The 23,818-nt window shown below is 42.1% G+C and overlaps 1 pseudogene; it reads right to left on the reverse strand.

Moving 5' to 3' along the window:
• Positions 1–2,055: 2,055 nt before the first annotated feature.
• Positions 2,056–23,818, reverse strand: part of LOC138090871 (quinone oxidoreductase-like protein 2) — a 30,958-nt pseudogene continuing 9,195 nt past the window's right edge.

The raw sequence follows: 23,818 nt of genomic DNA on the forward strand, positions 1-23,818 counted from the left end.
GTGATAAAGAGGACTGGAGAACAATGTTCATAACCAAAAAAGAAAGGACCTCTCCCCACAGACCAGGACTCAGGCAGAGACAGGAGCATCCTTCAACCTAAGCTAGTCACTCTCTTTACTCTCTGCTCTCTTCTCTGAATAAAGTCACTTAGATGTGAGGGTAATATATTCTTCTATTTTTTATTTTGGTAAAATATATACAATATGAAATTTGCCCTTTTAGCCATTTTTAAGGGTACAGGTCAGTGGCATTAACTATGTTTACACTGTTTTACAGCCATCACCACTGTTCATCTCCAAAACTTTCTCCTCTTCCCAAACTGGAACTTTAGACCCATTAAACAATAAGTCCCCATTTCCTCCCCTACCCCAGGCCCTGGCAAGCACAATTCTACTTTCTGTTTCAAGGAATCTGACATTTCTAGGTACTTCACATAAATGGAATTAAACGGTATTTGGCCTCTTGGGACTGGCTTACTTCAATTTGCACAATATTCTCAAGGTTCATCCATGTTCTGAATGTGTGAGAATTTCCTTCTTTTTCAAGGTTGAATAGTACTCCATTGTATGTATATCCATTGGTCTGTTGGTGAACATGTGGGCTGTTCCCAAGGTAACATGTTCTTAACTTAATCCCACAACTTAAGACTTTTAGACCATTCAAATTCAATTCAGTTCAAGGGTAACTCACTGTACTAGGTGTGTGTGTGGTACAAAGGTGACTCAGACATGGTACCTGCTCTCTAGGAACTTATGCTACCTTGGGAAAGGAAGAAAGAAAGAAGTAAAAGTAACTAGCAAGTGCTAATCACCTACTGATGTGCCGGTGCTTTGCCCAATCACTGCAGGTATTGCTCAGAATAACTTCGTGAGGTGGAGACTATAACATCCACTTTTCAGGGTTCCCTGGTGGCTCAGAGGGTAAAGCGTCTGCCTGCAATGCAGGAGACCTGGGTTCGATCCCTGGATCAGGAAGATCCCCTGGAGAAGGAAATGGCAACCCACTCCAGTACTCTTGCCTGGAAAATCCCATGGACGGAGGAGCCTGGTAGACTACAGTCTATGGGATCGCAAAGAGTCGGACACGACTGAGCGACTTCACTTTCAGGAGAAAATGAAAGCTTGAAGACCTTAAGTAGCCACCTCCAACGTGCTGAGACTGAGACTCAAACCCACCTCTGGAATCCAGAATCCTGTGCTCATTCCTTTAGACATGCCACTCCTGCTGGTACGAGGCAGAATGTGACACAGCCTGAGGGAGGCGCTATAAGAAAGTAGAGAAGAGATGGCCACCCACCTGAGGAGGAAAGCTCATGGCAGAGGTAGGTCTCAGAGGCCAGGACAGCTTATGTTTAACAAAGATAAGGGAGAAGAGAAACAGCTTGAGAAGAGGAAGGTGGAGGAGACAAGCAATCTCAGTGTACACTGAGAGACCAATGCTGCTGTCCAATATGGGCTGGTAAGCAGAGAGAGGCAAAATCCTGGTCATGGTGAAATGCTCACTCAAGGAGTCCGAACACCACCATGGAGACAATGGTGAGCTGTTGTAGGGTTCTGAGACAACACGCAATTGTAACTGCACTTTGGGAAGGTCAACAAGGCAATAACATATAACAAGAATGGAGAGGGAGGGGGTAGATTAAAGGTAGGAAAGTTAGTTAGGAGGTCACTGGCATTAGCAGATATGACATGATTAGTCAGAATGGAAAAGAGGATGTGGTGCATAAGACTTCTTGGAGGTGGAGATGACAGAACTTGGTCATGGATGCATTATGAATAGGTGATCATACACCATGGGACACCTGTTCTCCTGGTGTAATTACTAATAGCATCCTTTCACTCTCAACTGTGTCCAAGTTTGGACAATAAAGTACATGATCACACTATCTAGGAATAAGAAAACAGAATAAAAGATGACTCTAAAAGATCTTGAAACTGGATTAATAAGGAAGGTGGTAATATGGGAGAAAAAAAAAAACATGGAAGGGAACTCAGGTTTCTTTGGAAAGATGATGAGTTTGGATTTAGACATGCTGAGTTTGCTGAAGTGAAAATTTATTTAAGGGAGAGAAGCACCTTGCCTGTGGATTTACGCTGTGTGACATGAAGGAAGGCATCATTGACCTAAAAAGAAAATCCAAAAATATGTGGTCAGACTTGCAACGATGCATATTTCAACAAAGATTTGTTACTCGACTCGTTCAATTCTTAAAACAGCTAAAGTATTAAGATGTCTCCAGCCAAATGCATGTAACTATCTAACGCAATATTAACTAACTGATCACCACAAACTCAAAGGAAAACAATAAGGATAATCTAACCTCTGAATTTTTCTGTCTAAACTATAATTTTTAACATTATCAGATAAATAACATCAGGTTAAAAGTCTTCAGGCCTGCCCATACTCTACTGTAATATTTCTGAATATTCTAGCTTTTGAAAAGAATGGAGCCACTGCCAGAAGGATCAATAATGTAATTTTTTACAATTTTTTTCTTTTTATTTAAATTACCTTGTTTCCAGTGTAAATGAAATTACAGTCTCTCTGAAATCCTTTTTTAGAAGTACAAAGGTATAAAACATAAATTAAAAATTAGCCACAGTAATCAAGATTGTGACAGTGGTGAAAGAATAGACAAACAGGTCAATGGAACTATTACAGAACCCAAAATAGACCCACACAAATACAGTCAGCTGATCTTTGACAAAGGAGCAAAAGCAATTCAATGGAGAAAGAATTCTCTTAAAAAAAAAAAAAAGGTGCTAGAACAACTGAACATCCAATGCAAAAAAAATTAATCAAGACACTGTCCTTATATCTTTCATCAAATTAACTCACAGTAACTCTTACGCATAAATGTAAAAAGCAAAACTATAAAACTTCCAGAAGAAAACAAGAAAAAAAATCTAAGGCACCTTATGCTTGGCAATGAGTTTTTTAATATAACATCAAAGCATAATCTAGGAAAATAAAAATTGGTAGGACTGCGCTGATGGTACAGTGGGTAAGAACTTACTTGCCCATGCAGGGGATTACAGGTTCAATCCCTGGTCTGGGGAGATTCCACATGCCGGGCAGCAGCGAAGCCTGTGTGCCACAGCTACTGAGCCCAAGCTCTAGAGTCCGTCAGCTCCAATGGGAGCTGCTAGAGCCCATGCTCTGAAACAAGAGAAGCCACCCCGATGAGAAGTCCCTGCTCTGCAACTCAAGAGCAGCTCCCCAACCCTCTACAACCAGAGAAAGTCCTCAAACAGCAACAAAGACCCAATAAATAAATAAAACAAATTCCGTTTTTAAAAACTGGCAAGTTGGACATCATTAAAACTAAAAGCTGCTGTCTGCAAAAGACACTTCAAAGAATAAAAATATAAAACACAGTCTGAGAGAAACGTATTTGCAAAATATATATCTGATAAAGAACTTTTATCTAAAATCCACGAAGAATTCTTAAACCTCAACAATAAGAAAACAACCCCATTTAAGAGTGTGCAAAAGGTCTAGGCAGACATTTCACTAAAGAAGACATACAGACAGTAAATGAGCCTATGAAAGATGGTCATCATATGTCATTAGAGAGCTAAACCAACAGTGAGGTGCTACTACACACCTGCTGGAATGTCTAAAATTCAAAACTGCTGCTGCTGCTGCTGCTGCTGCTGCTAAGTCCAGCATCAAATGCTGATAACGATGTGAAGCAATGGCAACTTTCATTCATTATTGGTGGGAATGCAAAATGATACAACTACTTTGGAAGACAGTTCAGCAGTTTCTTATAAAACTAAACATATTTTTACCATATGATCCAGTGGTTGTGTTCCTAAGTATTTACCCAAATGAGTTGAAAACTTATATCTACACAAAAACTTACACAAGAGTGTTTATAGCAGCTTTGTTTATATTTGCCAAAACTTGAGAGCAACCAAGATGTCCCTCTGAAGGGGAATGGGCAAACAACTTGTAGTATATCCATACCACGTAATATTATTCAGTGATAAAAAGAAATGAGCTATCAAGCCATGAAAAGACATGGAGGAAACTTACAAGATATAAGATCAACTTACAAAAATTATTAATATTTCTCTATATCAAAAATAACTGGAAAACATAACAGAAAATATTGTTCTCAAGAGCAACAAAAATGAAAAACAAAAAGTACTTGTAATTAACACAACTCAGGTAATCCAGAAGATTTTAAGGAGAAAAACTTTAAATTCTATTTAAAAACAGGAATGATCTGAATAAATAGCAAAATAGCCCTGTTTACAAATTAGAAAACTTAAAACTGTAAAACTATCACTACTCCCCCAAATTAATCTCTAAAGTCAACACATTCAAAAGTTCAGCTAGAATTTTGAGGAACTTAAGAAAATTTATTTCAAAATTATTCTAAAAGGATAAAGATTCACAAATATCTAAGTCATATTTGAAAAAGAAGAACAGGTAGAAGAGTTACTCTTCCAGATACTGAAACATACTTCAAAGCTATAAATAAAAAACAGTGCAATACTATTATAGGAATAAACATGTGAACCAAGGAAACAGAATACAAAGCAGAGTGCAGACACACACATGTGTACCTGGGAACTTAAAGTAAGACAAAGGCAGTATCACAAATCAGTAGAAACAATGAGCTACTGAGTCTGAGAAAGCAAGCTCATTATAAGGAGAAAAATTGAAATTGATTACCTAATTTATGCCTAATACAAAGGTAACTTCAGATGGATTTAAATCCTTAAATGTGAAATGAAAAGTACAAAGTTAAAAAAGAAAAATAGAGAAGAAAATCACTGTGAACCAGGGATGACAAAGGACTTATTAAATAACTCCCAAATAGCACTAATTACAAGGCAAAACATTGATGTGTTTGATTATATTAAATGCAAACAAAGGTGACATACACTTGACAACTTTGGAAGGACAGACTTTCTCAAACATTGTTGTTTTAGTCAATTCTTTTGCAACCCCAGGGACTGTAGCCCGCCAGGCTCCTCTGTCCATGGGATTTCCCAGGTAAGAAAACTGGAGCGGGTTGCTACTTCCTACTCCAGGGGATCTTCCTGACCCAGGAATTGAACCCACATCTCCTGCTTGGTAGGTGGATTCTTAACCACTGAGCCACCTGGGAAGCCCCCAGACTAACACGTAGAACCTTGTAAATCACATTGTGGTTCTGGACCACAGGCCTCTGCATCATCTGGGAGCTTATTAGAAATGCACAGCCTTAAGCCCCATCCCACTCTTATTGAATTATAATGTGTATCTTAACATGATTCCTGTGCACGTTAAAGTTTGAGAACCACAGGTTATATAGGAACTTTTGCAAATTAATAAGAAAGAGAAACCCCCCCATAGAAAACTTCCAAAGGGCTAAATTACAGTTCAAAGAATTGAAGACCTAAACGGCTAGCAAATATACAAAGAGACGCTAAAAATAATTAGAAACCAAAGAAATGCAAATTAAAATGGTAAAATACCACTTTATGCTTATAAATTTGAATAAACAATCAGAAAGCTGGAAAGAAAGTGAAAGTGAAAGTTGCTCAGTCATGTTCAACACTTCACAACCCCATGGACTATACAGTCCATGGAATTATCCAGGCCATAATACTGGAGTGGGTAGCCATTCTCTTCTCCAGCGGATCTTCTTAACCCAGGGATCGAAATCAAGGTCTCCCACATTGTGGGCGGATTCTTTACCAGCTGAGCCACCATGCTATATGCCAACAGGTGGTAAATAAATAAAAATATTCTCGTGCATTGCTGGTAGATGTGTAGACACGGCAAGTCATTCTAGAGAACAGTTGGCAGTCAGATAAAATAGGCATACACCCTATGACCCAACTACCTTGTTCCTGGGGAAATACTCCCATAGCAACACTTCCACAAGTCCTAACAGGTGACCATGAGACTGTTCATTACAGCACCAATCACAGGGGCAGGCAATCACGTCAATTTTCTCTTTAGGGAAGGGATCTGTAAACCATGGTAGATGCAGAGGCTACTATGCAGCAGTGAAGGGTAACGAACTGGACATAGGAACAGCAATGTGAGGGGATCTTAAAAAGACAGCACTGGGACTTCCCCGGTGAGCCAGTGGCTAAGACTACACTTCCCAAGGCAGGAGGCCCAGATTCAGTCTCTGGTTAGGAAACTACAGCCCCCACGCCGCAAGAAGATCAAAGATCCCAAGGGCCACATCTAAGACCTGGAGCAGCCAAATAAATCACTATTTTTTTAAAAAGATGGCACTGCATGAAAAAATAAAAAACAGAATAAGATCTACCGCACATTTACATCACTTGAAAATAAATTAGCACACAAAATGATTCTGTGTGTTTTACAGAGGAATATAAATCCGAAGATAAGCATCAAATACATTATGAAGACTGACTCTAAGGGAGGAAAGGAAGATAAGGGAGTAAGTAAATAGAGACAGCCATAAATATACAGACATAAAAGCCAAAGAGGGGCCTTGTGTGGTCCAACAATGAAAATGTGCTTTGAAAGAGGATTTTGATTAACCAAGCCTTTCCCCTTGAAATCCTCCCCCAAAAGCATAAGAAAAATAACTAAATAAAAATAAGCACAGAAGCAAATCAATTGTGGCAATCTCCCCACAGCATGAAATCCCTGGTTTCTCAGGAACATCTGTCTTTCAGGGTTTTTTGTGCCTTACAGAGACCTTCCCAATCTATGCAGATTTAGATGCACTCAGAGGAGGTGGGAGACGTCTAAGACAGATGTCTGAAATGCTCATCTTCACCCTGTCGATAACTCAAAGGTACATCTCCAGGTGACTCACAGCTGCATTACTCTCCCTGTCAGTTAGAAGTTGCTTGTTCCCGGAGATCTGTCACAGGCCAACAACAGAAAATACGCGGGGAAACAAACATAACTGGAGAGAGTGGTATTTCTCTTTACCTGGCATCCTACAGACATGAGGAATCCTCTGCAAATGAATGTTAACATAAAAAGAGAGCTGTCCCTTCAAATGTTAAAACTTATTTTGAATCAGTCTGCATATAAATCTTCATAAAAATGTAGCACATTTATCTAACTTCTTTAAAAGATAATATGGGGGATGGAAGGAAATAGAACCTTTTTGTTCCATGACTTGGGAATCTCATAATTCTGAATATCCATTATTCTGCCTTTTGTTTTTTAGATGCTCTGTTAACTCTATGTCCAGATGCTACCTCTGTTGTGACAGCTGCTTCTAAAAATAACCCAGCTCTGTCCCTTTCTACCTTTTGATTTCTATCTGGGCTGGGAAAACAGACAACTGGTGGTGTTGAAACTAGATATTTAATGAGTGATAAGACTCTCAGTCAGAGACCAGGAAGTGAAGCACATGGCTTTAGACCAGAGTCTTTTGATAGATAATTCAAATAGCTGGGGACATCCCTGCCCTCCCCCACCTCTTCTGTATCCTACAGGCTGTGTCACAGAGAGAGAGGCTGCTTCATACTGATGCCTAGATAGATACACAGACTGTACCCAGAACCCTGGTTCTCTGCCCTGCAGTGGCTGAAGTCAATTACATTTGTCTGGAGATAAGCAGCCTGGAATGTAGGGGCAGGGTGAGAACCTTAGGTTCTGCTGTTGGAACTTTTCGGAGAAGGCAATGGCACCCCACTCCAGTACTCTTGCCTGGAAAATCCCATGGACGGAGAAGCCTGGTAGGCTGCAGTCCATGTGGTTGCGAAGAGTCAGACACGATGACTGAGTGACTTCATTTTCACTTCTCACTTTCATGCATTGGAGAAGGAAATGGCAACCCACTCCAGTGTTCTTGCCTGGAGAATCCCAAGGACAGGGGAGCCTGGTGGGCTGCGGTCTATGGGGTCGCACAGAGTCAGACATGACTGAAGTGACTTAGCAGCAGCAGTAGCAGTAGTTGGAATTTTTAATTAGCTCATCAGACAGGAGTAATCAGAGTAACCTGTGTGCGTGTGTTTGTGCTAAGTCACTTCAGTTGTGTACAACTCTGTGTGACCCTATGGACTGTAGCGTGCCAGGCTTCTCTGTCCATGGGATTCTCCAGGCAAGAATACTGGAGTGGGCGGCCATGCCTTCCTTCAGGGGATCTTCCTGACTCAGGGATGGAACCCAGGGCTCTTAAGTCTCCTGCATTGGCAGGCGAGTTCTTTACCACTAGCGCCACCTGGGAAGCCCCAATCAGCGTAACTTACAGTTCCCTAAATATATTATGCTGATTCATGTTTCCCATTAGAAAGCAGCTGTTCCTCCCAACACAGCACTGTCCTGAGACTGTCCCAACTTAAAAAAAAAAAAAAAAAAAAATTCCTTAAGTATTACAGAATGTACCCAGTGAACGTTTGATGAATAAAACAAACTCATGAATGAATAAGTATATCGGGGACTGAGTGGGATTGTTTTTAAAAGGTAGAAATGTTTAGTCAGTGATACACTGTCATAGTTGAATTATATTTATCAGACCACTCTGATAGAAGCGAATCTGAATCTTCTTTTACAAGTCAGTCAGTGCATTTCACCAGAAAAGATACAGCTGGCAAAGGAGCATATGAAAAGATACTCAGTATCACTATTCATTAGAGAAATGTAAATTAAACCCAGAATCAAATACCACTACACACCTACTGAATGGCTAGAATTAAAGACAACAGCTGACAACACTAAGTTCTGGCAGGTGCAAAGCAACGTTCCTACATTGTTGGGGGACATGCAAAATGTTACAACCACTTGGATAAACAGTTTGATAGTTATTAAAAGGTAAACATATAGTATCAGACCAGTACAATGCTTGTTCTGAAATGTTCTCAGACAGTCATTGCCATTTCCTTCTCCAGGGGATCTTCCCAATCCAGGAATTGAATCCAAGTCTCCTGCATTGACAGGCGGATTCTCTACCACTGAGCCACCTGGGAAGGCCGTAGTGAAGTACCAGTTTTTAATCCAGAATATACCAAAAGAAAGAAAATCTTTGTACTATGTGCTTTGAAAGAAATGCAATAATAGCAACCTTGCCTTCAAAATCACGGGCTGTAGAGTCTGTAACAGAATTGCTTCTCAGCAGCTGAGGTATAGAAAGCAAACTACTGATTTGTCTAGCTTGCCCTTCCTTGAGGAGCATAAACACCTGTTATATTTAGAATTCTGCATAGATTGCTTTTAAACTGATGTTCTTTTATTTTTTGAGATATAGTTGACTTACAACATGTTAGTTTCTGATATACAGCAAAGTGACTCAGTTATGCATGCGTGCTAAGTCGCTTCAGTCATGTCCGATTTTTTACAACCCTGTGGACTATACAGCTCACAAGTCTCCTCTGTCCATGGGATTCTCCAGGCAAGAATACTGGAGTGGGTTGCCACTTCCTTCTCCAGGGGATCTTCCCGACCCAGGGTCAAACCTGTGTCACTTATGTCTCCTGCATTGGCAGCCGGGTTCTATTAACACTAGCACCACCTGGGAAGCCCCCATCCAGTTAAAGATATTTATTTTTTCATATTCTTTTCCATTATGGTTTATTACAGAATATTGAAAGTAGTTACCTGTACTCTCTATATAGATATATACACACACACATATATATCAGAACCTTGTTGTTTATCCATTCTATATGTAACAGTTTGCTTCTACTAATCTCAAACTCCCAATCCATTCCTCCTCACCTTCCCCAAATGGGGGGATGTTCTGTTCTCTGTCAGAGGGTCTTAAATAGGTATTGCTATCTAATGATGTTATCTAGCCACCATTGTAGACTGGGGAGGGGCGGGGGGGGCGGGGATCTGCTGCTCAATAAATAAAGCCAATTAAATGTGTAAATTAAAAAGAAAAAAAAGGTTAAGCATAACACTTACCACATGACCTAGAAATCTCAGCCGTAAAGTAAATAAAAATGTTCAGTTTAGTTCAGTTGTGTCTGACTCTTTGCGACCCCATGGACTGCAACATGCCAGGCCTCCCTGTCCATCCCCAACTCCCATCAAACTCTGTCCATCAAGTCAGTGATGCCATCCAACCATCTCATCCTCTGTCGTCCCCTTCTCCTCCACCTTCAATCTTTCCCAGCATCAGGGTGTTTTCAAATGAGTCAGTTCTTTGCATCAAGTGACCGAAGTATTACAGCTTCAGCTTCAGCATCAGTCCTTCCAATGAATATTCAGGACTGATTTCCTTTAGGATGGACTGGTTGGATCTCCTTGCTATCCAAGGGACTCTCAAGAGTCTTCTCCAACACCACAGTTCAAAAGCATCAATTCTTCAGCACTCAGCTTTCTTTACAATCTAACTCTCGCATCCATACATGACTACTGGAAAAACCATAGCTTTGACTAGAGGGACCTTTGTATACAAACAATATACATGAACATTTATTTTTTAAAAAACTTATTCATAATCACCAAAAACTGAAAATAATCAAATATCTACTATCTGGTGAAAGAAAAAACTACTGACTTAGGCAAAAACATGGATAAACCTCATTTTGAAAAGTTGAAGACACCAAACTCAAAAGGCTGTTGTAGTATATGATTCCATTAATGCAAACTTCTGCAAAAGACAAAACTATAGGGAGAGAAGGCAGATCAATGGTTTCTAGGTGATGCAGGGATAGGAGGAGGGGACTGATGACAAAGGACCACAAGGGAACTTTTTGGAGTGACGGACATGATCTGCATTTTGACTGCAGGGTGGTGCTTACATGACTATGTATGTTTGTCAAAGTTAGAACAAGTTTTACTATATGCTTCCCTGGTGGCTCAGCCGGTAAAAGAACCCGCTAGCTGCAATGAGGGAAACCTGGGTTCGATCCCTGGGTTGGAAAGATCCCCTGCGGAAGGAAGATCCCCACTCCAGTATTCTGGCCTGGAGAATTCCATGGACTGTACAGTCCATGGGATCAAAAAGAGTCGAACGTGACTGAACGACTTTCACTACTATATGCAATTCAGTTCGGTCGCTCAGTCATGTCCGACTCTTTGAGACCCCAGCATACCAGACTTCCCTGTCCATCACCAACTCCCAGAGCTTGCTCAAACTCATGTCCATCTAGTCGGTGATGCCATCCAACCCATCTCATCCTCTGTCGTCCCCTTCTTCTCCCACCTTCAATCTTTCCCAGCATCAGGGTCTTTTCAAATGAGTCAGTTCTTTGCATCAGGTGACCAAAGTATTAGAGCTTCAGCTTCAGCATCAGTCCTTCCAATGAATATTCAGGACTGATTTCCTTTAAGATGGACTGGCTGCATCTCCTTGCAGTCCAAGGGACTCTCAAGAGTCTTCTCCAGCACCACAGTTCAAAAGCATCAATTCTTCAGCACTCAGCTTTCTTTAGAGTCCAACTCTCACATCTATACATGACTACCAGAAAAACCATAGCTTTGATGAGATGGACCTTTGTTGGCAAAGTAATGTCTCTGATTTTTAATATGCTGTCTAGGTTGGTCATAGCTTTTCTTCCAAGGAGCAAGTATCTTTTAATTTCATGGCTGCAGTCACCATCTGCAGTTATTTTGGAGCCCAAAAAAGTAAAATCTCTGATTGTTACCATTGTTTCCCCATCTATTTGCCATGAAGTGATGGGACCAGATGCCATGATCTTAATTTTTTGAATGTTGAGTTTTAAGCTAGCTTTTTCACTCTCCTCTATCATCAAGAGACTCTTTAGTTTTCACTTTCTGCCATGAGGGTGATATCATCTGCAATCTGAGGTTACTGATATTTCTCCCGGCAATCTTGATTCCACCTTGTGCTTCATCCAGCCCGTTATTTCGCATGATATACTCTGCATGTAAGTTAAATAAGCAAGGTGACAATATACAGCCTTGACGTGCTTCTTTCCCAATTTGGAATCAGTCCATTGTTCCATGTATGGTTCTAACTGTTGCTTCTTGACCTGCATACAGATTTCTCAGGCAGCAGTTAAGGTGGTCTGGTATTCCTATCTCTTTCAGAATTTTCCAGTTTGTTGTAATCTACATAGTCAAAGGCGTTGGCATAGTCAATAAAGCAGAAGTAGATGTTTTTATGGAACTCTCTTGCTTTTTCAATGATCCAACAGATGTTGGCAATTTGATCTCTGGTTGCTCTGCCTTTTCTAAAACCAGCTTGAACATCTGGAAGTTCATGGTTCACATACTGTTGAAGCCTGACTTGGAGAATTTTGAATACTCAATTTTGGATTTTGAATATGCAACTATACCTCAATAAACCTGACTTTTAAAAAAAAAGTCAAGCCATATATTATTAAACACAAAAATAAATAAATTTTCAATACTAAGTATCAGCCTGGGTTCCCTAGAAAATACAGCCTGATCGAAACATATGTTCTAATGCTACACTGCAGTGCTAGCGGGGAAGGATGAGGGAAACTGGGGTGAATCAAGGAAGGAGGAAGAGGAAACACAAGATGAGTGTTACCAATCCTGAAGTGCTCATAGCTTCAGGGACAGATGCAGCTGGTTGTTGTCCACATGGGGCCTCTCCGGAGAGGCAGTATAGGACCCAAGGCACATAGAAAAAGAGGAAAGGCAAGCGATTTATCTCCAGTCTCACTTGTCCCAGCTTGTCCAGTTGCGGAGGAGTTCCCCCACACTTCTGGACGGTGTTACCCAGAGTCCTGCATCCAGTTTCTGGAGAAGCTAGAGCTTCAGCAGCTCCCTGATGAACAAAGCAGTGACCTTGCCTAAGATCAGCCCTATACTTAGGGAAAGTATGAAACACTCAACAGCGTCAGGAGACGGACCCTAGGGGTAGGCCCTGGGCTGCATCGTTGCGGGGACAAGAGAAGTGTGGTAAGTGGCCAAGGCCTAGGGCAGGTGGGCTGGCTGAAGTGAGGGGCCCATAAACTGGGTCTAGATCAATGGACTAAAATAATACACATTCTATCAAAACAGAGTAATTTAACTCTTTAGAATATTCCACAGATACACTGAGGAAACCTCAGTTTCTACCCATTAAACCTGTTCATGGGGTGATGTCACCCAGCCTTCACACAACAAGTTCAGCTCTGTGAGGTGTAAGTATTGTGTCACACTGAGATGTGTGTGGGCGGCTCCCTACAGAAAAGAAACCCAGCACATCCAAATAATGCCACCCTCTTAGCAGATCACAGTGCTAATTCATGATCCCCCCATCATGGTACAGACATAACAGTTCAGAAAACAACAAATTCTAGTAAAAATTCAGAACCTGGAGACTGTGTCTCTAATCCTGTCCTCTAAAGTGTCAACAGGCTTCCCAGGTGGTGCTAGTGGTAAAGAACCTGCCTGCCAGTGCAGGAGACGAATAAGAGACGCTGGTTTGATCCCTGGGTTGGGAAGGTCCCCTGGAGAAGAGCATGGCAGTGTTCTTGCCTGGAGAATCCCATGGACCAGAGGGGCTGGAGTCCTACAGTCCACAGGGTCACAAAGAGTCCGACACAACTGAAGCGACTTATCACACACAAAGTGTCAATGCAAAATGTTACAGTTCAGGGACTGAAAAAGCTCAACTCTGTTATTTTATAATGACTACTCATTTTCCTTTAAACATGTTTGCTATGTGCTTCTATGTGTATTATCTTCTTTAATTGTCAACCCTGGAAGACTGTGTCAGGGGAAACTGCCTGCAACCACCCACCCTGGCCAGGTGGTGCCAGATGTGGTAACCATTTGTGTGAGTTATTTTACAACAGGAAGTCCTGGTAAGGAATTCAGAACTAACAAGCCACCACCCACTGAAAGAATCCGGGAAAGGTCAAAAGGAGACTCCACGTGTCCTACGACCTCCCAGAATCCTCCTCCCTGACATCCATCGTGGCTGAGCAATGTGTGCATCACCAGAAAGGACCCTGAGTCAGAATGATTGGCCCCAGATAACCGGGAAATGAAGCCCATCACCAAAAAACCCAAGACTGCAAGCCACGTGGCAGAGCAGCTCTTCTGGTTTCCCTTATCCTCCTGCTCTCCATCTAAGCACCCTTTCCCAATCAAGTCTCTTGTTTTGTCAGCACCTGTATCTCCTCAGACAATTAGTTTCTGAGTGTTAGGCAACAGCCCATTTTTGGGCCCTGGAAGGGGCCCCCTTCCTGCAACAATTGGGTATGTTACTGCCCTCCCAACAGATGAGGGAATTAAATCACAAAGATGTAAGTCACACAGCCAGTTCAGTTGCAGCGTCAGGGTGTGAGTTCTGGTGGTCTGATCCTAGAGCCCCTTACTCTCAATCATTCACCTGACAGATAACTGTGTACCTGGCAGAATCCGGAGACACACAGGTGCGGCAGCACATGGTCCCTGTCTCCATGGAGTTTATAGACTATGGGAAACTACGACAAACATGGAACCAGTAATTACAAGCAGATAAAGGAGAAGTACACAGGGTTACAGAAGTTCATACCTCACGCCTACTAAAAAGGCTATATACAAAATATGTGATCATGTTGAAACAGACTAGAAGCTGGGACCCTTTGCTGTGGTGCTTACACCTGGACAATTGTCCCCTCGAGCAACAGAACACAAAGAAACTGGAAGGGACTAAAAATAACTGCATGGGCACTTCCCTGGTGCTCTGGTGGTTAGGACTCCATGCTCCCAGTGCAGGGGGTTCAGGTTCAATTCCTGGTCAAGGAACTAAATCTCACATACTGCAACTTAAAGATCCTGCATGCTTCAACTAAGAATTTGCATATCACAGTTAGAGTTCACATGCCATAACTAAAGAACCTGCATGCCGCAGCAAAGACTGAAGATCCTGCGTGACACAACTAAGACACAGAGCAGGCAAATATTCTTTTAAAAACTAAAATAACTGCACACATGTGCAGTTGGGGCAAATTATGAACAACATGATACAGAAAGACAAAAAACCTACCTGCCACTTCTGAGGTGTTAGGGGCAAAAGCAGGGGGCTGCGGCATGATCTCTGCAAACGGCACCACCAAGGGGGTGGGCAGACCACTAAGCCCCTCTCCAGGCTGACCCTACCCTCACCCCATTTGAGGAACCAGTTTGCCCCACTTCAGGGAGTGAGCAAGGGAAACTACTCCTTTTTTTTGCTGTCTCTGCAAAGCCTTGCCTGATTTCTTCCTCTGGCCTCTTATCAACTTCTATTGATTAAGGAGTACAAGAACTCTGGTCAGGAACAATATTAATATCAACTATCAAGGTCAAACCAATATTCTACATATTCAGGAGAAAATATAAGTTGGGAAGCACCGATATCTCTGGTATTATAGAAATACAAGTACAACAGTCATTTTCCAAGCCCAAGCAGGTTCTGACAAATATGTCCAATATGTTAACTGATTTACATTAACAAAATATTATTACCCAGGCTTTAAAGTTTAGTGAAATTAATTATAATTTCATTTAATCTTCATTTTAAAAATTCACGACTCCTGGTCACTTTAACAATAAGTTTGTTCACATAGATGTCTCCATGACAGATGGATCAACTTCATGCTCTAGGAAACGGTTTCTAAGAAGAAATTTTCTGATTTGTTTAAGGACAGAGTCTGACCTTACCTTAAGGAGCTCTGATTCCAGAGTCAGAGACATACCTGAACTAGATTCCAGGTCTGTCATTACTACATGTCATTGGACAGGTTTCTTACCATTTACAAGTTTTGATTTCTTCATCTGTAACATGTGATAAAAGATTGTTCATATTTCAAAGGTTTGTTGTGAAGATTGATTACAAAATGCCTGTAAAGCGCTTAGCACAGTTCTTGACCCATAATAAACACCTACTGTCTGTGAGCTGCCATTATTACTATTATTCTAAATAGCTTGCATACTGAAAGAAGAAGAAAGGGACGAAATAGTAAATGGACAGAGTGTGAATGAGATGCTTGAAATGTGTTAGGGAACATGGCCTCAGACAACAGTTAATAACAGAAAAGTCAGCAGAGTGGGAAGATCTAGAAAAATCCTACGTGCAGAGTCCTCATTGCAGAGGTAGGCAAATGGAAGCTGAGAACTGTTAATAATTAGGTAATCTGTGTTTAAGAGAAGAGAGAACTTCAATGTGGCTAATTAAAATAATAATCACCTCTAGGTTTCTTTTATGCCTGAGCAGTACCTAGAACACGTCAAAGCAGAGAAGAAACTGTTCAAACTAGCACATGTTTCCACTTGGCTACTGCCTAACTGTTCTTATCCTCTATCAGCAGGTGTATATGAGCCTCAGGTAAAGCAAACCTCAGTTTACGAGTCACATAATAAAAGAGGAAAGGGACGCAGAAATTCTCTAAACTGATGGTTTTCAAGTTTTAAGCCACAAAACCTTTTCCGAAAAGAAAAGCATGAACACAAGAAATAAAACGTGCAGTACTGAGGTCCCAGGGCTTCCCTGATAGCTCAGTGGATAAAGAATCTGCGTGCAATACAGGAGAATTTGATCCCTGGGTTGGGAAGATCCCCTTGAGATGGGAAAGGCTACCCACTCCAGTATTCTGGCCTGGAGAACTCCATGGACTGTATGGGGTCGCAAAGAGCTGGACACGACTAAGCGACTTTCACTTTCACTTCACTTCGCTGAGGTCCCAGCAGAGATGGAGCCGCAGAGCCAAGCAGCTCACTCTCATTCAGAATGTGGCTCGGAAGAATAAACTGAAAGCCTCAGCATTTTTTTGGCCATGACATGTGGCTCATGGGATTTTAGTTCCCCCACCAGGGATTGAACCTGCGCCCCAGCAGGGAAAGCACCAAATCCTAACCACTGGACCACAAGGGAATGCCTACTCCTCAACTTTACAGATGTGGAAAGTGAAGATCAGAAAGGTGAGGGGACTTCCACAAAATTGCAAATAGATGGGGACAAAGCTGGAAACAGAATCTACTCAGTTTTCTGATGGCCAATAAGGTTCTCTTTTACCACTGAACATTACCTTCTTGACTAACACACCAAAAAGATGAGGAAGAAAGTAAATCATGTTTGAGAAGAATGTGTCTCATCTCATCATAGGAAAAACATAAAAATGGAAGGCTGGAGAGAATGAAAGCTGGCACCTTGGGCTCCACTAATCTGCATATGAACAAAACATCGCCTCCACCAGTGGCTGACTAGAGTTACCAAAACAGTCTTTTGAAGAGTAAAACATATTAAGAAAAAAAAAAACCTCCATGAACCCCCTGGTAGTCCAGTAGCTCAGCACTTTCACTGTCAGGACCCAGGCTTGACCCCTGGCTGGGGAGCTAACATTCCACAAGTCATGCAGCACTGTCCAAAAAAAAAAAAAAAAAACCCTTCACAGTGAATGGCTAACAGATTTGCATTTGCAACTACATTGCATATGCATGCACATAATTACACTTTGGAGGACGTTTAAGCCACATTAATGGGACTGTAAAGGAGTGAAAAAAGGGCTTGAATAGCCAACAAAATTAACTACAGTGACTAATGGATGAATTATAGTCATATGATACCGAGCGTGATTTGCTGTTCTGTTCACAGAACTCCAGCTTAGATCATCTGGTTGTACTTTAAAAGAGTCTGTATTCTAAAACCAAAGGTCAAATGAAGGGCTTCCTTTTTAGACTTGTATGCTGTGCAGTTCAGAGTTCATATCAACACCAGTAAATCATTTTCTAAAGTACTATCACAACCCTCTGTTTAAGACACCAGTGATGTAGACAAGAGCCCTCAAAATCCAGCTTCTTCATGGCCTTCACAGTTTCAGTTTCCCTCTGACTTACTAAGCCTGAGTATATAACTATACAACCTACAAGACAGAGAGAAATCCTATGACCCTGCAGCCTGTGAGACCCCATTGTTTTCACCCTTTAATTGCATATAAGGAAGATTTATAGTATCTAGAGAGAAATTGGGGCTTCCCAGGTGGCTCAGGTGGTAAAGAATCTGCCTGCAATGCAGAAGACTGGGGTTCAATCCCTCAGTTGGGAATATCCACCCCCTGGAGGAGGGCACAGCAACCCACTGCAGTATTCTTGCCTGGAGAATCCCATGGACAGAGGAGCCCGGTGGGCTACAGTCCATAGGGTTGCAAAGAGTCAGACACAACTGAAGTGACTTAGCACACACACATACAGAAAGAAATCATTCCATAGTTTGACACATTATTTCCTGGCCTTAGCTATATTACTGGGAAAAAGGAGGAGAAGGGGACGACAGAGGATGAGATGGCTGGATGGTAACACCGACTTGATGGACATACGTTTGAGCAAGCTCTGGGAGTCGGTGATGGACAGGGAAGCCTGGCGTGCTGCAGTCCATGGAGTTGCAAACAGTCGGACATGACTGAGCAACTGAACTGACTGACTAGCTATATCATACCCCTTAAGAGTGTCTCTGGGGTTTCCCAGGTGGTGCAGTGGTAAAGAATCACCTGCCAATGCAGGAGACACAAGAGATGTGGGTTCAACTGCTGAATCAGGCAGATCCCCTGGAGGAGGAAATGACACCCTACACCAGTATTCTTGCCTGGAAAATTTCATGGACAGAAGAGCCTGGTGGGCTACAGTCCAAGGGGGTCGCAAAGTCAAACATGACTGAACGACTGAACCCAAGAGCATCTCACCTCTTCCAGTTTAAAAACCTCTCCAATGTGTGGCTGGATGCGCCCTGCTTGGCAGTACTGGAGTGCTGAGGATAGGCTTCTGGAGAAGATGGGAAAGTTCTGGTGCCGGTATCTGCCCCAGTAGAGCCCCATGGCAGTAATATTCTTCAGCAGCAGAAGATTGGCTGGTACAGAAGCAATGGTTCCTCCAGCGAAACCTACCACCACGATCCTGCCCTCATACGCCAGGCTGAGGGGAAAAGGAGGAAAAAACAAGGATTATAAAAGACAATGCACATTCACAGCCACCAGGATGGCTACTATTAAAAATAAAATAGAAAATAAGTGTTAGCAAGGATCTAGAGAAATGGACCCCTCAAGGAACATTGGTGAGAATGTAAAATGGTGCAAATGTTATGGAAAACAGCATGGAGGTTCCTCAAAAACTCAAAACTAGAACTACCATATAACCCAGCAATCTCACTTCTGAGTCTATATCCAAAAGAACTGAAAGCAGAGTCTTGAAGAGGTATTTGAAGAGCCAAGTTCACAGTAGCACTATCTATAAAAGCCAAGAGGTGGATACAATCCAAATGTCCATCCACTGACGGATTGGTAAACAGAAGGTGTTATATACAAACAGTAGAGTATTATATAGTCTTAAAAAGGAAAGAAATTCTGTCCCATGTTAAGACACAGATGAGCCTTAAGGTCATTACAGTAAGTGAAACAAGCCACTTACAGAAAGATGAATATTGTATTATTCTGCTTATTTGGGGTATCTAAAATAGTCAAATTCATAGAAACAAAGTAGAATAGTGATTACTAAGGGCTGGGGAGAAGGGGAGAAGAGAGTTATTTAATGGATACAGAATTTTAGGTTTGCAAGAAGAAAGTCATGAAGACCTGTTTTACAACGTAAATATATTTAATACCACTGAACTCTACATTTTATAGCAGTTAATACAGCAAGCCTTTCGTTATATACTTTTTACCACAATAAAAAACAGAATGAGGGAAGAAAAAGCAATGGACAGTAATTAAGAGAGGCAGAAAATAGAATAGAGCTTATGGGAGTTGGCAGGCAGTTGTTTAATGGGTACAGAGTTTGTATTGGAGATGGTTACACAATATTGGAGATGGTGAACAAGTTTAACTGTAAACTTAAAACAGTTAAAATGTTAAATACTAGGTTACCTGTATTTTACCACCATTAACAACAAAAAAAAAGGCAACATGCATTAAATCCCCAGTTGGGAATTCTTCCTGACCTTGCAAACTAGCAGGGGGGAACCATTCTGCACCAGTTTGGATTTCTCAGTAGGAAAAGATAAAAATAAGCCATAAGCAAGAAAGACAATAAGGAGCAGAGGAACTAACCAGTCTTGTAAGAGGACCACAGGGATCCCTTCTGTGGGCAAGCTGCTCTCTCTGCTTCTTCTCCTTAAACTAAGATGAAGCACAAAACTATGCTTGCCAGGATGACATGAGAAATGAAGCTAATACTACCAGAGCACTGCAGCCTTCCTGGTTGAAACAGAATGAGAATTAGTATAGATACAACAGTCCCATGAAATCTCCAGTGATTTTTTTTTTAATAAAACAAGTCAAGAAGACACCTACACTGGTGGTAGCTTCGGAAAACACTAAGATCAAAAGAGACTCTCCCTTGGTGCATAGTGAACTGGGGGTCTGCCACCCCAGTAATTCTAACATCCAAACAATGATCTCCTCAAGAATTACCCACAGAGGAGAGTTTGGGGGAGAATGAATACAAGTATATATATGGCTGAGTTCCTTTGCCATCCACCTGAAACTATCACATTGCTAATCAGCTATACTCCAGTACAAAATAAAAAGTTTAAATAAAAAAAAAAAGAATTACCCATACCATGTATATAAAGTAGCTAGTGGGTGCAGGCAGAGCTGAATTTAACACATGTATAATTTCTAAAGCATTTGATATTGCCAACTAGAGAGTCTGTGTTTTTTTTTTTTTCCTTTTTGGATATTTTCCAGTTGGCTATTTTGTTTTTGCTATATTTAAGCATTTCCTGATTTTCCCTCTGCTTCTATTCCTTTTCACCCACCCACTCAGCTGTTCCCGTTGATGCCAGTACCTACAGGAAAAGTGAGCAGCAAAAACAAGAAAGCAGCAAGGCCAGAAGGAAGCCAGAGGTCTGACAAGGTTTCAGCACAGCCCCTGGTCTAGCCCACCCAGGAGGACCACTTCACCTACCTGCGGAGAGCCTCCAGGAAGACGTCTCCTCCCACCATGTCAATGACCACGTTCACCCCGCCAGTGCCGACCAGCTTCCCCACGGCCTCCTTAGGGCTGCCCCGACTGTAGTTCACACTGGACTGTGCCCCCCTCTGCATCACCAGCTGACACTTTTCATCACTTCCAGCTGCAGCTATCACCTACATGAAGAACACAACACTTCAGATGGTCCAGCATACGTAGCAAGAGGGGCTCACCCGACCCACCCAGCCTCCAAACAAAGGGTGCTGATCAAGGAAACCAATGTGACCTCTGTCTTAGCACCAGCCTCAATCCAACACACAGGCCCATCACACAGCATCAATGCACTGGCCTCTCCATGCCCCACTGACAACCGGGTCCACATTTCCAGGAACCCTGGAAGCTCAATGGGTCTAGCTAAGAAATAATTCAGGAGACAAAACATTTCTCCAAATGAAAATTAAAACCACTATTGCTGTGCTTAGTCACTCAGTCGTGTCTGACTCTCTGCAATGCCATGGACTGTAGCCCACCAGGCTCTTCTGTCCATGGGAATTCTCCAGGCAAGGATACTGGAGTGGGCCGCCACGCCTCCTCCAGAGGATCTTCCCAACCCAGGGATCGAACCCAGGTCTCCCACATTGCAGGTGGATTCTTTACCATCTGAGCCACCAGGGGAAGCCCATCATTTACTGAGTAACCACTGTGAGTCAAGTAGTAAGGATACAACCTAAATACCAAGCTCGGAGCCAAGAAAGCATGACCCAGCAGTACGATGGGGGCAGCACAGAGGGCTCCGAACTGCAAGCTAGAGGCACCTAACCTAGAGCTAGAAGATCAAGAAGGCTTCTCAGGGGGTAAAACATGATTCAGTGGAAAGAGCTTAAAGTCGGACAGACCTGAGTTCAAATCCTGGCTCTGTTACTAACTAGCTGTGTTACTTAAGGCAAATTACTTAGTAAGATCTAACATTTACATAGTGCTTACTCTGTGCCAGACACTATTCTAAATGCCTTACATATATTAATAGCTCATTTCACTTTAATAGCCCAATAATATACACACTATTATCATCCCCATTTTGAAGATGAAGAGACAGGCCAAAGAAGTCGAGTATCTTGCCCAAGGTCACACAGCTCATGGGAGGCAGAACTGGGATCCAAACTCAGGTAATTCATCTCTAGAGTTCATGCTTTTAACGTCTGTCTGTATTGCCTGCCAACTTCTCTAAGTTTCAGTTACCCTCATCCGTAAACTGAGATATATTTTTAAAATTAAAAGGAATAAGCACTTGGGAAACAAAGTGTTAGATAAATTGAATCTATTGTTAAACATAAGCAATTATTTATTCTATTTAAACCTCATAAGAACATTATGGGGGACTTACAGTTAGTCGCATTCTGAAGATGGAGACATTGACCCAGAGAGGTTAAGTAGTTAAGCCAGGATTATTCACGTAACAGACAGTAGAACAACTATTCAAATCCAATGCTACTGATACCGAAGCCGACTCCTTCGAGCTGGGAGAAAGCCATGCCTACGGCCTGCCAAAGAGGACATAGATGGCTGTGGGCCATACTGTGAGGAGGTCTGAGGTTTGGAAGTCTTCAGAAAAGCTTCAGACACTGAAGCATTGCCTATAGGTGCCTGTTCACTGGGCAGCCCCCACCACCCCAAGCACTTCGGCTTCAAGGTGACATTCAGAATGTGCATTCAAACACCCAAGAACATCTGTGCCCTTAAAAAAGTCCAGACTCACCCATAACTATTTGAAGCTAAAAGTTACCCTCAAATGCTCCCCAATGGAACCCTCAAATGGCTGCACTGCCCAGCAGAACCCACACAGAGTGCTACAGTGGGCACACACCAGACTAGGGTTGGGCACCTGACTCCAGCTCCAGGATTCCTTGTAAGTCCCAGAGAGGCGTGCTGTGAATAATTTTCTTTCCAGGTGCCTCACTTTCTTTATCTGTGAAATAGGGATAATAAACACTTCCATTCCCCATCTCCCATGGGTTCTGTGAGGACCAAGGGTAAGATAATTGCTGTGCAGGCAATGTGAAAGCAACCTGAGATGCTGTGAATGGAAGGTGTTATCAAAATGACATGTTCTGAGCAGTGACATAATGACATTATTTGTTTGTTTGCTTTTGCTTAAAACCATTATTCCTGCTAAAGAAAATACATGTGTGTGTGCTCAATCACTAAGTTGAGTCTGACTGTTTTGCAACCCCATGGACTGTAGCCCACCAAGCTCATCTGTCCATGGGATTTTCCAGGCAAGAATACTGGAGTGGGTTGCCATTTCCTCCTCCAGGGGATCTTCCTGACCCAGAGATCAAATCCACGTCTCCTGGGATTAAATATTTGAATTCAAGCAAATTTTTCTCTCTACTTAATTTCTTGTATCTATTTAAAACAAACAGTACAGTATTATCTTCCCAGAAATGTTAAATAGTCAGTGTTTCTAAACAATGAGACTAATTTTGGTCTCCCCCTTAAGAGAGGTGATATAAGCCCTTATTTTGAGTGTGAATGTGTTAATATCCCATGAGGAGCCTCCTGGTATCTGAGGCTAGTTTCAGAACTCACATGTCCTTCCCAAAAGAGAGTCAATGTGAGAAAAGAGAGCTGCCACCTGGAGAAATTCCAGATCAGTCCAATTATCACCAAACCGGGACAGTATCTTTGTGCCTCTAGGCACCAGAGGAAGCTCACACTCAGCACATCCAAAACTGAGCTCACCAATTCCTCCTAGGTTCTCAGTCCCAGCAAATGGCAAATCTCTAAGTGCATCTAGGCTGTGCCTTCCCACTCCATGTCTGATAATACCAGGATCCCTTTTTAAAGGATCCTCCCCAACACACTATGCCTCAGACTGGTACATGACACATGCGATCTCAATATTCCCACAACCATACTATGAGAAAAGCACTACTGTACAAATGAGGTGACTGAAGCTATTAAGCTAGAGACAGAGGGAGAATTTGCACCTAGGTCAGGCTAACTCCAGGGCTTCCCTGGTGGCTCAGATGGTAAAGAATCTGCCTGCAATGCGGGATCCCTGGGTTGGGAAGATCCCCTGGAGCA

Source organism: Capricornis sumatraensis, chromosome 14 (assembly GCF_032405125.1).
Source record: "Capricornis sumatraensis isolate serow.1 chromosome 14, serow.2, whole genome shotgun sequence".
In the NCBI taxonomy this organism is placed as follows: Eukaryota; Metazoa; Chordata; class Mammalia; order Artiodactyla; family Bovidae; genus Capricornis; species Capricornis sumatraensis.